This window comes from Macaca thibetana, chromosome 1 (assembly GCF_024542745.1).
Source record: "Macaca thibetana thibetana isolate TM-01 chromosome 1, ASM2454274v1, whole genome shotgun sequence".
Lineage (NCBI taxonomy): Eukaryota > Metazoa > Chordata > Mammalia > Primates > Cercopithecidae > Macaca > Macaca thibetana.
The window spans coordinates 214,441,518-214,455,507 of NC_065578.1; the positions used below are offsets into that span (position 1 = coordinate 214,441,518).

A 13,990-nucleotide genomic window follows, 5' to 3' on the forward strand; every position below is an offset into this window, starting at 1 on the left:
ACATGTCCATTGCAGAAAATCCAGGTGACTCCAAAGAAGAAAATAAATGTCTTCCACAATCCTGTAGCCCAGAGCTAACTAACTACTATGAAGAACCCAGCGTGGTTTTAACTAATGAACCAAAAGATGCTCATCAAAGGCTCTCAGCTTTCCTGAGTTCCAACAGGAAACATCCAGCATCTCTGGTCTCTCCAAGGCTGCAGTTGTCTTTGCCCACAGTGTCTGATTTATGTTAGGGAAAGAATCGACCTGAGAGCCAAGGCCAGGACTCAGGACGACCAAGACGTACTGGACAAGGAGTGAACAAACCCATCCAAGGACACTCAAGGACAAATCAAACACATGAATGCAGGGGAAACCTGCTCATGGTCTGTTTTGCTGCTCAGCGTGGCTGGGAGGCACAGTGGAAAATCATGCAGCCCACCCACGGGACTCTGCCGGAGCCTGAGCGCTCTCTGCTGCCCACAGGCTAGGGGTAGGACAGTTGGGATGGATCCATGCCTTCCAGCTAGACTGTGGGTCCCCTCAGTCTTGGGCATGGTGACAGCCCAGCATCAGACAGAGGTCAACTAGAAAAGTTAATAAATGCTGTCAGATTTGTAGACCCCAGGAAAATGTAAACTGCCAATCATGGAGGGAAAAAATCTCTCAATGATCTTACCTTTATATGAGTCTCTTGCTGCCTGGAAATTGAGACTTCCTTGGGGATAATGTGGTCATAGGATTGGTGAAGGTGGAAGGGAGGCAACCTCTGAAGGCAGGCCCTCTGCTCACCTGAGACAGGGAGGGCAGGAGGTAGGTGTCTGTGGGGGCTGGGCAGGAGGATGGGAGTGGAGCTTCCAGATGTTCCACTTTTATTCTCATTAGATAATAATGAATGGGTGATTTCCCTAGTCACTGCAGTGTGAGGAAATCTACAAAAGTAATTTCCCAATACACTTTATAGGATAGGTGAACACCATGAAGCACAACTGCAGTGGGTTATAAAAAATGGCCTTTCAAGTTGAGCAATAAATTCGTTCAAGCAGCCATTCTGAAGGACAAACGTGGCTCTGTATTTAAGAGGGTCATTCCGGCACTTCTCTAGCCACTGGGTTGACAATGACTCACCAAAGCCTCTGGGAGCCACCACAGGACGCCCAGAGCGTATGTTTTAAAGCTGAACACCAAATTGCAGACTTCGGGAGTTAAGTGAGCTGACTGGTTTTTATTGTTTTGCTGCTTTTAACATTACAGTAACTATTATAGGTTCCAGCAGGCTAAGTGGGTGGAAGTGAGTTTGGTTTCATTTAGTCTCTCTAAAGAGAAAGCAAGTCAGTAGACTAATACCTAATAAAAGCAAAGCTGCCAACAATTGAAATTGCTTGGGCTGCTCTGTGTGCACCACTTGCATGGGTGTGGGTGCCAGTGTGTGCATGTGCGTGTGTGTATGTGTGTGCATGTGCATGTGTGTTGGGATAGAGTGATAAGAAAATGGGAAATAATAAGAATGTTCAGTCCATAGCCTTTCATTATAAAAGGGTGAGCTGTAATAAATACTATTGCCACATTTAGCCAAAACTACTTCAGCTAAAGGTGGTATGTTCATAACATCCTGTGATTACTTTGTTCTTCATCTTTTATATTCTTCCTAGATGGGCTCAGAACATGCAAGAATTAAGCACACATCATATTTTCCAGTGATAATGCTACCAGCAAATTCTGTTGTTTGTATCAGCATCAGCCATGTTTATATAACTAAACTAGTGCTTTGTTTTGTCAATTCAGCAAGAAATTAGACCAAATGGTGGCTTAATGATGCATTGATTTGGCTATCAATTTTTCACTTTTCTGCAAAATATGTAATACGTTATTAAATTGAATTTTGCTGATGCCACGGTTGTTCTTATCTCAATTGTCTTAAAAGTCATTTAATTTTTTTCCTTTGGCCTTCATTATTCAAATTTTAACTTCAGTTCTCAAGATCCTATTTGATGGAAGAGATGGAGTCCATTACTAAGGACTCCATTGTGCACCACCATGCCAGAGTTGTGAAATAGATCTTTTAAAGGAAATTTACTGTTATTTTTTCTATTTAAGAGCTTCCACTCCAGTTGAGCATATAAGAAAATTATACCAGGAGAATACAGTAAACTCTATGAGACAAGCTATAAACATGTAGCATTGTGATTAGGGCTGGTTCTCCTTCTAGAAACATGGGAGGATTGCAACCTCATACCATCCTGGGAGTTAGGGAGAGCCATATGACTCATTTGGCCAATAAACTATGAGCAGAATGACATGTCACTTCGAGCAGAAGCTTTGAGAATCAGAGAGATTCATACATTTTCCATGTGCTGTAGCCCTGATACCCTACGCCTAGGTCCCAAGTGACCATGACAGGCACAGCTCCCTGTTGAGCCATGGAGATTTGGAGAATGGCTGTTAACACAGCATCATCTAGCCCATCCTGACTAATCCAATATGAACATGTATAATAAAGAATTCTATCAATGCTGAGGGAAGATGATTAGTTAAGATCCTAGGTTGCAAGTCTCAAAACCTCTTCTAAGGATTGTAGACAGGAAATTAAATAACTCCTAATCCCTAGAGTTCCCAATCTTCTACCATCCCATCCTAATACGACAGAAGTAATTCCTGAGTTGCTTCTGAAACCAGAGCTTCCCTCAGAACTCTTAGCCTGCCAGATTGCTTCTTGGAGAGCCCTCACTCACTTTTCTCCTTCTGCTATTGCTGCTGATTCATTCCAGCTTTTAAAAATTCATCTTTATCCGGGAACCTCACTTCCAGAAAAGTCATACAGGGGTTTCCAGGAGGCTACATGAGCACCCATATTTCTCTAGCCACATTCATTAGACCATTGCAACAGAGAAGAGAAGCCTCAATAATTACTATGACATGGCATGTTAGAATACCAAGTAAATTGCATTTGTAAGATGTGATTTTCTGTTGGTGTTCACTTCTACTCTACTGACATTTGGTAAGTATTATTGATTGACTAATTAACTAATGTGGTCATTAGTCTTCATAAAGAAAGACTCTCTATAAAAACGGAGGGATGACCTTTTTCTGGCATTTAATACGTAAGAAATTGCCTCAGATAGAAACCAGAGTTGCCTAATTACTATCAGCACAGGAGAAAAGGATTAATGTGCCTTCCTAGTAACAGGTTTTTAGAAAGTCAAATGTAAACAAGCTGGTCTATTTGTGTGTGTGCATGTGGTGGCGGGGAGGGAAGAAGAAAGGGAGAGGGAAAGAAAGAGAAATAAGAACCAAATTTATTATACTGTACTCATGGGGAAAATTGTTCCCAAGACCCTAACAGAAGAGCAAAGTGCCACTGTCAACAGCCTCAGTAGTGTTAGGGTTGCTTTTATTTATTTTTCCTTTTTTTTTTTTTTTTTTTTTTTGACAGAGTCTCACACTGTCACCTGGGCTGGAGTGCATTGGCGCAATCTCGACTCACTGCAACCTCTGCCTCTCAGGTTCAAGTAATTCTCCTGCCTCAGCCTTCCAAGTAGCTGGGATTACAGGTGTCTGCCACCATGCCTAGCTAATTTTTTTGTATGTTTAGTAGAGACGAGTTTTCACTATGTTGGCCAAGCTGGTCTCAAACTCCTGACCTGGTGATCCGCCCACCTCAGCCTCCCAAAGTGCTGGGATTATAGGCATGAGCCACCCCGCCTGACCAGGATTGCTTTTATAGCCATTTTCCTGGTGCCCACTGTAGGAACAATGTCATTTAACCCTTGGGATTATTCTGTGCTAAATCTGGATGATGACTAATCTTCAATACAGATATTCTCAGCTGAGAAGAGCAACTAGCAAATTCGTAAATTAAGTGCTTGCTTTCTTTTCGTCAAATATAAACGTTTGTTAAAAGATATTATTTTGCTTTAAATTTTTTCTCTTGGAAATAAACAGATGTTTGAATTCCCACAGCGCTGCTTGAGCCTCACACCATGTCATCCTGCCAGGCACCCAGATCCAGTTCTAGAGTTTCACACGATCATGAGTGTTGGTTAATAAGTCAATGTGAACTGGGAGGGGATATTTTGCAGGAGTGCCACAGTGTTCTCCCTTTAATCACATACGCTCCCTGCTTTTATTGGAAAGTGTACAGTGATGTCAGAGTGCCCCAGAATGGAGCTAGTTGGAAGACTGCCATCATAGGGATGCCTTAGTGAACTAATAAGGTTTTCATTTCTGGCTCTCAACCTTGTAGATGCAAAAGTTGGTTTATCAACATGTGAGAAAGGATGAATCTTTCTGGAGGTGATGTCATCACACTCACTAAGCACAGAGAGAATAATGTATGGAATCTGAGTGCCATGTTATCAAATTATACTGAGACTCTTGCAGTCACACGGGCTGATATGCAAGCATTGTCATGCCTAGTACAGACTCTCCCTGCAGATGAAATTATATGGCATGCTAAATTACAATCAGAACAATGTTTGGTGAGCCAAAACTACAATGAGGGAAGCTAATTGGATGAATTTATAAAAATATGCCTCAGCCAAAATAGCTTAATGCAGTCTCCCTTATCAAAAGAATAATCTTGCCTAAAGGGATAGTAATAGACACTAGGAATGACTTCTGTACTTTGGACAGTAGACCTGCAGGGCCCATTAGGCCTCAATGAAGTCTTATGCAAGACCAGAAGCCAATTTACCATTTTAAGGTGATTCTCCATGTTTCTGCTCTAACTGTGCTTTACAATACTCAAAACACTGAATCAGGATGTTCCCTGGAGGTCAGGGAGCTGTCCGTGGTCCTGAGCACCTCTCAGCAACCCAAAGATCCTACTGACTCCTCATCAGACTTCTTTCTCACTGGAATTTTACACCTGGGCTGTTAACAACAGGCCAAGTCAAATTCAAGTGAGAGAGAAAAGCTCATTATTAAGGGTAAAATCCAAAACATTATGCATAAAGATATGTATGCACAATTTTTATACATAAAGATTTCATAAAACTAAAAGATCAGGAAATGAAAAGAGCTATAGAAAGAAAAATGATGGTAAATGAGACATTAATTTACCCTTCTAATCTCATATCACAGCAAAAGGTAATCAAAGAATCTATATGAGGTCCAAAAAATACACAAAAATTATGTAGCAAAGCCTATAGCCTGAAAAAGTAAACATTGAAATTTATATGTCCATAAAATGTTTACAAAATTGAGTACATATTACACACACCACCCCAAAAAAATCTAAGCAAAGTAGAGAACGTAGAAATGCTACAGATTATATTCTCTGATTATGACACAACAAAACTAGAAATTACAGCATGGAAATTTAAAAGCTTTCTCTTAAATAATTCTATGTCAAAAAGAAATCCAGGCCAGGTACAGTGGCTCACGCCTGTAACTCCAGTACTTTGGGAGGCCAAAGCGGGCAGGTCACTTGAGGTCAAGAGTTCAACACCAGCCTTGCCAACATGGTGACACCCTGTCTCTACTAAAAATACAAAAATTAGCTGGGCCTGGTGGCGCATGCCTGTAATCCCAGCTACTCAGGAGGCTGAGGCAGGAGAATTCCTGGAACCCAGAGGATGGAGGTTGCAGTGAGCCGAGATTGCACCACTGCACTCCAGCCTAGGTGACACGGCAAGACTCTGTCAAAAAAAAAAAAAAAAAAAGAAGAGGAAGAAGAAGAAGCAGAAGCAGAAGCAGAAGAAGAAGAAGAAGAGGAGGAGGAGGAGGAGGAGCAGGAGGAGGAGGAGGAAGAGGAAAAGGAAGAGGAAGAAGAAGAGGAAGAAGAAGAAGGAGGAGGAGGAGAGGAGGAAGAGGAGGAAGAGAGAGGAGGAGGAGGAAGAGGAGGAAGAGGAAGAAGAGGAAGAAGAAGAAGAGGATGAGGAAGAAGAGGAAGAGGAGGAGGAGGAAGAAGAAGAAGAAGAAGAAGAAGAAGAAGAAGAAGAAGAAGAAGAAGCAGCAGCAGCAGCAGCAGCAGCAGCAGCAGCAACAGGAGGAGGAGGAGGAGATCAAACAAAATTTCCAGAATATGTGGAAAACAGTGACAATAAAAATATTACACATGTGCAATCCCAGCATTTTGAGATGTCAGGGTGGGAGGATCGCTTGAGGCCAGGAGTTCGAGACCAGCCTGGACCACATAGGGAGACTCCATCTCCACGAAAAAAATTTTTTTAAATAGCCAGGTATAGTGGTACTTCCCTGTAATCCCAGCTACCTGGAAGGCTAAGGTGGGAGAATCACCTGACCTCAGGAGTTCAAGTCTTTAGCAAGCCATGATCATATCACTGCACTCCAGCCTTCGCAACAGAGTAAGATCCTGTCTCCAAAAAAAAAAAAAAAAAATCACATGTGGGAAATAGCTATAGCACAATAAAAATGAATATACTAAGTATTTACAACAAAAAAGCTAGTAAAGGTTGAACAACTATCCCTAGGAAAGTAGAAATAATGTGTTAATAAATATGAAAGCAGGCTAGGCACAGTGACTCACATCTGTAACCCCCCAGTTTGGGAGGCCGAGGGCAGATCACCTGAGGTCAGGAGTTCCAGACCAGCCTGGCCAACATGGTAAAATCTTGTCTCTACTACAAATACAAAAACTAACCAGGCATGGTTGTGTACACCTGTAATTCCAGCTACTTGGGAGGCTGATGCAGGAGAATCTCTTGAACCCAGGAGGCTGAGGTTGCAGTGAGTCAAAATTATGCCACTGTGCTCCAAGTGGGGCAACAGACTGACACTCCATCTCAAAATAAATAAATAAGAAAGCAGAAAGTAATAAATTAGAAAACAGAAACATAGAACTAATTTATAAATCAAAGCACTATGCCTGAAAAGAGGGAGAAAACTTCTGAATTAAGGAAGGGAAGAGATGGTTGGAGAGGAGATGGGAGAAGGCAGAGATAATTTAAGGAGCAAAAGCATGTGGAGAAGCAAAGCCACTGAAAGATGAACAGGGCTCTGAAAGAAATGCTTGATTGCTATCTTTTCAAATGACTGTAGTTCCCAGTGACCTCATTTTTCTCCTCCCTGGAAGTCTGAGGGGCAATTCACTTATCTCCTCCTCTCCCCTACACTCCTCACCCCACACTCAAAACCAGTCTATGCTCCTCTCATTCTCATATGACAGATTTCAGATGGCATTCTTATTTCCCTGATTTCTTTTTGAGATAGCTTGCATTTCTCTCCTCTATATAAAACCACCATTTATCAAACGCCTACACGGACCAAGCAGGCCGTAAGGGCTTCACAGATAGTTTCACTAAACTCATGCCAAAACTTTCGGGCTTTTTTTTCTTTTTCTTTATCTTTTTTTTTTTTTTTTTTTTTTTTTTGGAGACGGAGTCTCGCTGTCGCCCAGGCTGGAGTGCAGTGGCCCGATCTTGGCTCACAGAAAGCTCCGCCTCCCGGGTTCAGGCCATTCTCCTGCCTCAGCCTCCCGAGGAGCTGGGACTACAGGCGGCCGCCACTGTGCCCAGCTAATTTTTTGTATTTTCAGTAGAGACGGGGTTTCACCGTGGTCTCGATTTCCTGACCTCCTGATCCGCCCACCTCGGCCTCCCAAAGTGCTGGGATTACAGGCGTGAGCCACTGCGCCTGGCCACACTTTCAGGCTTTATACCTACCTTATAGATAAAGAAATTGAAGCTTACAGAGTTTAAGTAATGTTTCCAAAGCCTCGTGGCTAGTAATTCAAACCTAATTTCTGCCTACTCCAAAGTCTACTTTTCCTCATGATACTATACTGCCTCTCCATGGATAAAGACAGCGATCACACATTAATAAAATTTGCACAAAGTTGGCAAACTGTTGGAAGGGAAGGTTAAGATGATTAATAAAATCAAAAGCCAGATGATCTCAACAACCTGAAATAACTGGCTGACAACCAACTTGAATAACTCCCTGCTGGAGAAGTTCAAAGTACTATTTTGGGTTTTAAAAAACAGTTTGGCCGGGCGCGGTGGCTCATGCCTGTCATCCCAGCACTTTGGGAGGCCGAGGCGGGCAGATCATGAGGTCAGGAGTTCAAGACCAGCCTGGCCAATATGGTGAAATCCAGTCTCTACTAAAAATAAAAAATTAGCCAGGTGTGGTGACATGCACATGTAGTACCAGCTACTCGGGAGGCTGAGGCAGGAGAATCACTTGAACCTGGGAGGCGGAGGTTGCAGTGAGCTGAGATTGTACCACTGCACTCCAGCCTTGGCGACAGCGTGAGACTCCATCTAAAAATACAAATAAAATAAAAACTAAAAGTTTGATATATTCAGAATCAGGAGGTCTGTTGGGTGCAATTCATTTGAAAACTTCCTCAGCGTTTTAGTGGTCTGTATGGTCCCTCTATCTGTCAGGGTCCTAGCAGAAAATTGTTGTACTCTCAAAGGGTTAAGTAGAAAGAGTTTGATGAAGGGTCTCTTACCAGGGTTAAGGGAACTACTAGGGTTTGGGTATTTGACCATTCCAAACTCATGTTGAAATGTGATCCCATTGTTGGAGGCGGGGCCTAAGGGGAGGTGTTGTGGGCATGAGTGAGGACCTCTCATGAATGTCTTGGTGCCACCCTTGGTGATGAGTGAGTTCTCGCTCTCTCTCTCTCTCCTCTTTTTTTGAGTGAGTTTCGCTCTTGTTGCCCAGACTGGAGTGCAATGGTGCAATCTTGGCTCACTGCAACCTCCACCTCCAAGGTTCAACCCATTCTCCTGTCTCAGCCTCCTGAATAGCTGGGATTACGGGTGCCCACCAATATGCCCAGCTAATTTTTGTATTTTTAGTAGAGATGGGGTTTCACCATGTTGGTCAGGCTGGTCTCAAACTCCTGACCTCAGGTGATTCGCCCGCCTTGGCCTCCCAAAGTGCTGGGACTACAGGCGTGAGCCACCGTGCTCACCTAGTTCTAGCTCTCTGAATTTCCACAAGAGCTGGTTGTTAACAAGAGCCTGGCACAAACCCCTTCCTCTCTCACAACATGATCTCTGCACATGCCAGCTTCCCTTCCCCTTCTGCCATGCGTAGAAACAGCCTAAAGCCCTCACCAGAGGCAGATGGTGGCACCATGCTTCTTGCACACCTTCAGAATTGTGAACCAAATAAACCTCTCTTCTTTAAAATTACCCAGCCTCTGGTATTCCTTTATAACAACACACACACACACACACACACACACACACACACACATACACACACAAAAGCAGACTAAAATGGGAACTAATTAGAAATAGTGAAGACCCCAGGGACTGGCACCAAGGCTCCCCAACAGAAACTGAAGCCACGGATAGAAGGACACACTCATTGTTATTTTTTTCTAATGGTTAAGTAATTATTTGCTCTTAATTTCACAATTTCTGCCAAGGCCTCCCATGGACCAAACTCAACTGGAATCTAGAAAGCAGAGAACCTGAGTGGTATATTCAGTAGAAGTCAGCTTCCTAGGGAACCTTGCAGGAAGGATGAAGGTAGAGAATCTGGTGGTGAAGCAAATGCCCATCACACGCACTTTCCTCCAACAGAGCGACTCAGATGCTATGAAACAATGGTAATTCAGTCTCAGGGTCTGATTGCAGTAACGTACAATCCAGGTTTTAATCACCAGAAATCACATCCTATTGTCTTCTGCACAGACCCAAACACACTTGGAGGTCATGTTCAATATGAATACCTCACAGAGAAGGAAATTTACACACAAGAAGTACATGCAGAGAAAGCCAGCTGGCATGTCGACCATTCAAAAACTCAGGGTATTTAGGATAAAAAAGACTCAGGAAGACAAGTATGAAGCATAATCTGTGGCGTTCCACACAGCAGACATTAGACACAAACAGGAGAGTTGTTGGAAAGCGGAATTTATCTTCATATAAATAATACTGAGCTAGATCTTAAATCTCAATATTTCAGATCTCTAGAACTATCCGTCAGTGAAATGGATTGCCAACAGAAAGAGCAATACCATGTCACTTAAGAATACAATCATGGACGAGGCTGCCACCTGCTGTTGGGGGCCACTGCAGAAGAAATTCCAGAACACTGGGCTGTAGAGCATCTCACTTTCCTTACGGCTCTAAGTTTCTGACTCAGTGACCTGGCGTCAGTACCATATACACCAAGACCCACTTACACAGATGACCGTTCTTCACATTAGGCCCATGGAGACAGGGGTAAAATTCTGAATTTGCTCAGATACCTTCTCTGGTACTGACATCTACGCATTACACAATTCATCTCTTCATACTTAATCTTTGAAGTTTGCTACTTCTCAGACAGACTAATGAGTAATGACCAAATATCCTGAAGCTTAGAATGCTTCTAACTCCTCTCAAAACAGAATATTCATCAAAACAGAGCAGTTGTGCACTTAATTTTAGGCCTTGTCTAATGCCTCCTTTCTTGGCAGTAATTGTGGCCAGAATAGCTCTTTCCAGGGACAGAGAAAGGACCTTTTGAAAGGATAGGGTCTCTAGATAGAAAAGCAAATGCCTCATTCCAGAAGGTCTTCAAGAAAAAAAGGCTGTGGTGATAACAAAGATAACTGAATATAATCTATTCTGTTAAAAAAAAAGTTTATGAAATAGTATATGTGTGTATACAGTCCATAAAAAGCTGAATATATATATGTATATATATATATACACACACACACACATACACACACACATTCAAATAAATAATAGTTATCTCTAACTAGAGGAATTCTAGTTGCCTTATATTTTCTTCTTTTTCCTTACTTTATTTTCTACAATAAACATGTATTCTTAACAAGAAAAGTATTTTCTGGTGTGCTTTTTAATTTTCTTTGTTTAACTGAGAGTGAGGCTACATAACTACATGGCTAGGAACATTTTTAGAAAACTTGGCTGCTCTGGAAAATTGACATATCCTGATTTCTTCCATAGCTTGGATCTTGACCTACAGGGAAATATAAAAATGTTGACTTGAACCTGAGGGGTGCCATTTTCACTGCTGAAGCAGTTTCATGGATCATGAATTGGAGAAATGACTTCAGCAACATGGGTGTTAAAAACCGAAAGCACAAGTGACCTACAACAGATGATGGAGAACAAAGAGCAAGCCGGGAAAAGCAGTGGCCTTTAATACACACGCGATTAATTACCCTTTGAAAGGAAGCAACACTCCACTCTGCTCCCCAAACTCCCGTATGCAACTATAAACTTACAATGGCTCATTTCAGAAAACCCAAGGGCACCAAGTGATGTGCCAGGGGCAGGGTGGAGGGAGTGGTCAGTCCCCATGGATGCAAGAAAGCACTGTCTGCAGAAAATTGAAAAACAGTCATGACACTGAGTAAAACTGTGTCTGCTTTTGAAAAACCACTATACATCAGCAATGCTACCCGCCCTTGGTACATGGCCAAGGGCACCATAAAAGCCCCAGTGGAGAATTTGCTGATGGAACAAGGGAGTTTCTTCTCCAATCTTCAAGAAAGTATGATTTTTGGTATACACTTCTATTCCCCCTCTTACTTTGGTATATTTTCCTCCCTCTCTTCTCTTCTTCTGTCTATTTTTGTTTGTTTGTTGGGTGGCAGGAAGAATATACATTCCTTTAACTAGAAATAGAGTCAATGGGGTCACCTGTGTTCCAAAAACCTGAAAAAGGGCTGATTTGAGACTGGACAACTTCTGTTGATTTGTTCCTTTCATTAGCACAACATTCCATTTTAACTGGATTTTAGGGTCATATTGCTTTCTTTTCTATTTAAAGAGTTTGCCCCCCAAGTCCGGGCACGGTGACCCACGCCTGTAATCCCAGCACTTTGGGAGGTTGAGGTGGGCGGATCACGAGGTCAAGACACCAAGACCATCTGGCCAATGTGGTGAAACACCATCTCTACTAAAAATACAAAAATTAGCTGGGTATGGTGGCCCTCACCTGTAGTCCCAGCTACTCAGGAAGCTGAAGCGGGAGAACTGCTTGAACCCGGAAGGTGGATGTTGCAGTGAGCCGAGATTGCGCCACTGCACTCCAGCCTGGCGACAGAGCAAGACTTTGTCTCAAAAAAAAAAAAAAAAACAGTTGCCCCTCAAATTTCCTCTGTTCTTTGAAAACCTAGTCGTCTTCTTCTTTTTTCACTCCTATATTTATATGCAACTTTTCTATAAATATTGGGGTTTGATCACCCAAGGACAAATGCTTTTGAGATAAATTTTACTTATTATATGCTGTATATTATTTTTCCAGGTATCTTATAATGTTTTTATGCCATTGTGCTATTAGAATTGTATCACCTTGATATTGCAAGGCTAAGTAATTCTCTGTTGTATCTCTGATTATATAAAGTTAATATGCCTACAGATTCCATAGGGCCTGAAATGCCTTCAAAATTGCAGACTCTCCCTTTTCATTCATATGATATTTTTAGTTTTGAAATTCTTTTCAGGTAGAGTTGAAAACCAAGTACAGAGGAAACATCCAGAGGAACAATCCTATTCTTACAATCCTATCGTTTTAGTTCGACTGGATATATCTCATTTTAACGACAACGAAACTAAGACAGAAAGAGTACTTTTGGTTTGTAGACTCATATCAACCCCAGAATTTACACACCACACAAACAGCAGCAGGAAAGGCCAAGGCACTGAAAATGCTAGAACATGGTTCCAGTAGGACCAGTGTTAAATCATTTTTTAAGAGTAAACTTTATTATTATTATTATTATTATTATTATTATTGAGACAGAGTCTTGCTCTGTTGCCCAGACTGTAGTGCAGTGGCATGATCTTGGCTCACTGCAACCTTCACCTCCCAGGTTCAAGAGATTCTCCTGCCTTAGCCTCCCGAGTAGCTGGGATTACAGGCGCCTGCCACCACACCCAGCTAATTTTTGTATTTTTAGTAGAGACCAGGTTTTGCCATGTTGACCAGGCTGGTCTTGAACTGCTGACCTCAGGTGATCCGCCCACTTTGGCCTCTCAAAGTGCTGGGATTACAGGCATGAGCCACCATGCCCCGGCAAGAGTAAATAGCACTTTTTTCTTCTGGTATTCTTTAAAGATAATGAGCTAGAATCTCCGTAGTATCGAATGTATTATCAGGTAGTAATGGAAGGTCCTGAAGGGAAGCACAGTCACACTGGAGACATCTAGTGCTCTGAACATGCCTCTTTCAGGTTAACTTATTTATAAAAAATAGCTGTACCATGGGAACCATATTTTTTCAACAAAGTTATTTAGTACAGTTACATTGTGTGAATTTTTATCAGAGTAGCGAATCACTTAAATGGACAAAACTTCCGATTAATCACAGAAACAAAGAGCGTTTCAAAGATAATCCCCCTTTGACATCATTATGGTTCTTTACATAGCCATATAGAAGTACCTACAAATAAGAATTATTGTTATCATATATGCAGAGAGTAAAATGGTGGGGGTTACCAGAAGCTGGAGGGTGAGGGGATTAGAGAGACATTGGTCAAAGGATACCAAATTTCAGCTAGACAGGAGGAGTAAGTTCAAGAGATCCCTTGTACATCATGGTGACTATAGTTAATAATGATATGTTGTATGCTTGAAAATTGCCAAGACAGTAGAATTTTAAGCATTCACATTTTTTATACTGTCACAATTTATTCTTACAATAATTCTGGGAGGTAAGTGTTGTTAAGCGATTTAATGGTTGAGAAGAACGAGGCATTTTTACCCACGGAAATGCACTTCAATAATAATGGTTAATATTTGCTTTACCTTAAACAGTCTAGTATGAAGTATATTTTATATAATTTGACAAAGCTACTCACCACTAAACATAACCTAGTGACCTACAAAAACATAATGATGTGTTCACAATATGGGTTTACTGAGAGAACATCTTTAGCCCTAGAGAGAAGTTCTCTTATTCACGCTTATCAAACACTCCTTCTATAGGACTAGTTTACTACCAATAAAGAGACTTCACATAGGCATTTAAAAGTGACTTTCCCAAAAGTTACAAAGCAGATCGACAACCAATATTGGAACACAATACACGCCTCCGTACCTCTTATCCACTCTGTAAGCAC

General features: G+C 41.8%; 1 long non-coding RNA gene across 1 annotated transcript; it reads left to right on the plus strand.

Annotated features, from left to right (window-relative positions):
* Positions 1-8,754: 8,754 nt before the first annotated feature.
* On the plus strand, positions 8,755-10,739 carry LOC126960294 (uncharacterized). Its single transcript, XR_007727908.1, has 2 exons — positions 8,755-8,851; positions 9,600-10,739. It is a non-coding gene; the product is annotated as an uncharacterized LOC126960294 (long non-coding RNA).
* Positions 10,740-13,990: the final 3,251 nt, after the last annotated feature.